Source organism: Penaeus japonicus, unplaced genomic scaffold, assembly GCF_977035675.1.
Source record: "Penaeus japonicus unplaced genomic scaffold, GWHDUDI00000001_assembly GWHDUDI00000003, whole genome shotgun sequence".
Classification (NCBI taxonomy): domain Eukaryota; kingdom Metazoa; phylum Arthropoda; class Malacostraca; order Decapoda; family Penaeidae; genus Penaeus; species Penaeus japonicus.
Window position 1 is genome coordinate 48,606,231 of NW_028234405.1, and position 5,000 is coordinate 48,611,230.

Below are 5,000 nucleotides of genomic sequence, written 5' to 3' on the forward strand. Positions count from 1 at the left end.
AGTCTCTCTCGCCGCGATCTATTATATTTGAGAGCTGAGATCAGAATAGCCTTTAGAGATTTCATGACTGTATTAAGCAATAGTACCCGCTATGCTGGTCTTTACGCCGCTATATGGCCCATACGAAGGGAATTTTTGGCCTTTCTAATGGAATATATCTTAATTACTAGTCTGCCTTCTGACTGTGCGGAAACGATGGCGCTACTGTACACCAGCCCTCCAGATGTAGCGGATACAACTGAAGTTTTTTACAAGACGTGCTATATGATTCCGGAACTCCATGAATACATGAAACAAGCCCCGGTCTCTGCCGATAAGCCATCTCGCTCTCCAAACTGCGACACAAACCATGAAAGATCCCGCCAGCGCCGCCACGGTTATGCCTGGCTACCCACTGCAGATACTTGCAATCAATGTACCCGTAGTGGGCATTTGGCTCGTGATTGTCGAGACAAACCATATTGTCCCTTCCATCGAATCGTCGGCCACAAATGGTATGCGTGTCGCTCTTTCCCAGACCTCGTGCGTCAAGCCAAGGCTGCGCTAGCATCAGTCCCCCAGTAATTTTTTTTTTTTTTTTTTTTTTTAGCAGTTCGTCTTCAGGATCAGGAAGGACCTTCGACTACAGTGCCTGTTTAGCAATTGTAAAAAAACGTTCAGTGATATTCAGCGGTGCCCCCCCCCCCCGTCTTGTCCACTTATCTTTGTAAGAGACGTTCACGCTTTTATAGATTCTAGTAGTGTCATCAGCATCTTTCCTTCTGTTAATTCAGATAAACTTGGTATTTGTACTCCTAGCAGGCCTCCCACCCCAGCTCGGTCACGGAGACTTTGTACTCACGCCCCGAGACACGTCACAGTGTAACCGATTTAGAATCTTTAGCTGTTGTTTGGGCCCTGAAGCCTTTTAGAGAATTGATTTGGGGTTACGATATCGAAGTCCTGAGAGATCATAGGCCCTTGTGCTACCTTCTTGCTGGGTCGTCAGGTTAGGTGGATTGACACATTGCTAGAGTTTAATCGCGTTATTCGTTACGCACCCGTTGCAAGGAACCGTATTGCAGACTCAATGTCTCGGATCCCAATATCCCAATTAGATGTTTTTGGACGAGGATGATTTACGTCCAAGGCAACGAGAAAATGTACTTTATAGAGATTTGATTAAGTCATTAGAGAAGGACCAGTCACAATCTCTCTTACTGTAATTGTGTATCTAATGTTATTTTTATATGTATTTGTATTTAGTTAGCTTATTGTGCCTTTCCAAATTCTCTGACACCTCTTAATGCGCCGATGAAACTATTGTGTAACCATATGATCGTTTTTTTGTCGTGTGATGTACTTATGTAATCGGTTTCTCGAGGCCTTGTCCAGTCCTCAGAGCGACATGCTTAATGTATATGATGTAGCCTTGTCATAACTAGTTGAATTTATAGTTGATGTTTGCTGACATTGTTGTTATGGCTAGTAAATATTGTTTGCATATGTAAGTTTTTTTTCTGTTGTATTCTATATAATGCAATCATCAGTATAATTTGTATCTTTCATATTCTATTTTGTTACATATATATCTTGCCATATACCACATACACACACACACACACACACACACACATATATAATATATATATATATATATATATATATATATATATATATATATATATATATATAATATATATGTATATATATATATATATATATATAATATATATATATATATATATATATATATATATATATATTTATATTTTTATTTTTTTATATTAATTTTTTTTTTTTTTTTTTTTTTTTTTTCTAAATAGTAAAAATTAATTATGTACGGGTGTATAATAATAATTATAGATTAAAAAATAAAAAAAATAGATTGTAATATACTTGAGTTTAAACAGAAAACGTTGTGTTGTTGATGTTAAAAAAATACCACCCATAGCGGTATATATTGAAAGCCGATAACTAAAAAAAGAAGGTGATATCCATAATTACATGGTGCAGGATAAGATTATTATTGGATATCGATAACTTACGAAAATTAGATAAGAGAAACCATTTTTTTAAAAAAATGGTTGTGTCTTGTCATGAATGGACGTCACAGGGACCGGACCCTTCAGTGAGTGAGAGTTGGTAAGCCCGACGCCCGGAGCAGGTTACAGCAGAGGGAAACAGGGGAGGGAGAACAGGTCTGTATGTCTGAGGTTTCTGAGTGTTATTTCTTTATTCATTTAGTGAATATTATAGAATAATATAAGATGATATATGATGATAATTGCCATAAAGAAATTATATATATATAATAGGAGAACTTTAAATAGGTAATCTTGACCTCAGTTCCTCAGACGCCATCTTTATCCCCTCCGTACTTCCTTTGTTTACCGCCACTATTAATGAATTCCCCTCATCCGAGTTTACCACTTAAACTCGATATAAGTAATCATATCATTTAATAAATACCATACAATGGATAGTATAGATTGTTAAATTAAATGATAAGATAAGAAAGTGTAATTATATGTAAAATTATAACTGTCACTGGTTTTAAATTAATAAGTAACTTAACTTATTGCAAAAGTAAGTTTATAATATCAGTTTTTAAATTTAACTTATTATACAAATTTAAGTTAAAACTTTCATGTTTGTCTCCACAATGACAAAAGTGTAAAAAACTTTCGATGTTCTGGTAACACGTTCCTAAAGAAATTGTAATTCTCTCTCTGTTTCACTTTCCTAAAGTAAAGTTAATTGAGAGTGGCGACTTTTTTTTTAAGGCTCAAAGACCGGAACTCCAGCTGAGTTTTAAGGCTAGGACTCAAGACCGGAAACACAACACGACCGACTCAGGTCCATGACTAGAACAAGTGAAGACAGAAATCTTATGAGAGTGTCAGAGTGATTGCTATGTGAGATATGTATAGAATGATTTTTTCATAGTTGATGTTTATGATTATTATGTATACATAATATATATTATAAGCATTTGAGTTATTAATTATTTTAAAATATACATTATACAATTAACTAACCTAGTTTCATTTTAATTCCTCTTCACATTAATTATACGGATTTATTAACTTTAACCGCATATTATTTTAATCTTACAGTCCGTATTAGTTTCTAGTACCGCTGGACGGTACATTGCCATTTTGAGCCGTAAAAGACCACAGGATTTTGATCTCATTTAGCGTGGGCGGGTTTCACAAATTCCGACAACAGGTAGGGTGGTAGTTAGCATCCTGCAAACGTTGTGTTTTGCACGGGTAACAGTGAGGTTGATTTGCAATCTAAACATGAATTAAAGTGTAATAAATATCCTGAATATCTCATATATATTTATATATCATAATTAATATATATATATATATATATATATATATATATATATATATATTTAGAAATTGTTGTAAGTGCACTATTTTCAAGTTATTTCAGAGTGAAATAACCCCAAGGCTCTGGTCAGGTTCAAAGGCTGACTTTTAAAACATGATACGAGATTTTTTTCTTCTTTGATTTTGATCTTCAGCTGTTCATAGAACAATCAAGGCGGCAGCACACCAACCCTTAACAATCCAACTGCTTCAGTATACAGTGATCAAATGCATTATACTTTTATATCGTATATCTGTATTTTCAGTGTTACCTTAGATGACACTTCACTAAAAGGTCACGTCATATTAAAATCTTTCTAAAGGTTAAATCTTTTAAAAGCTTGGAGTATTAGGAATAAAAAAACAAGCACAATTCAGTTCACTTTTATTATAATCACAAAATGTGATAGCATTGCAAGTATATGCTATGTCCTTGAACAACAATAACAGCTATTTACAGCATATTGGTATTTCGTCTTTATTTATTTTATTTATTTATTTTTTGTGCTCAGGCTTAATTGTCATTTCTTTTTCACAAGTATTAATTCCTTTATTTCAATTAAATTATACCATAAATCCCACATTTTGAGTTTGTCTTCAAATATTTAAATTCGTTTTCCAGTTCTTTATGTGTTTGCAAAGGTTCATGAAGTTGAAATAAATATGTACTTCAATAAGACTTTCTGTCATTTTGCTCAAAATAAAAATATTCAAAACAGAGATGTGTGTGTGTGTGTGTGTGTGTGTGTGTGTGTGTGTGTGTGTGTGTGTGTGTGTGTGTGTGTGTGTGTGTGTGTGTGTGTGTGTGTGTGTGCGAATGAGTGTGTGCATGTATGTATGGCTGTATGTATTTATGGATGTAAGTATGTATGTACATAGGTACATATGTGTATATCTATGTTTGAGTATTTATATAAACATATTCATGCACACACACATACACATACACATACACATAAACACACACACACACACACACACATTACATAACAAATATGAAAAATACATTAAAATTCCAAATCTATACAAATGTGAGCATTATTGTCTGGAAACAGAAATTGTGGACATGGTTATTTTTAACAGATATTTATCAAAAACCAGATTGGATGTAATTCTTAGATCCAATACAATATTATGCTATTTCTTGTCAATACTACGTAACAACCCTAATGCATAAATGAAGAGTTATTAATGATGTTCAGCTGTATTTCTATTAATGGAATATACTTCTGGCTGTTCTCAGACTTCCATTATCATATGACTGCTCAAATCCTTATTATACCAGTGCATACAATGACGGTCTCATTCCTCTATCAAATATTATGACATTGTTTCCTACACCTATGGAAGAAAAACATGAAAGAACCAACAAAATATTCAACAATGACTAAGTCTCCGGAGTAGTGGCCATTTTCAACACGGGACAACAGGCACGGCCAGCTTTGGGACGGGAGGCCACTGAGAAACGTTACACCACGAGGTAAATCTAGCACACGTGATCAGCCATCTCCTTCGTGGATGAGTTCCCTTCATGCTTGTTCGGGAAACAACGCAGTGTGCTGGGATATCTATATTCGTAACTTATATGACATGCTAAGTTATTGATAGGCATATGATGATAGTCTTGGCCCTCCAGTT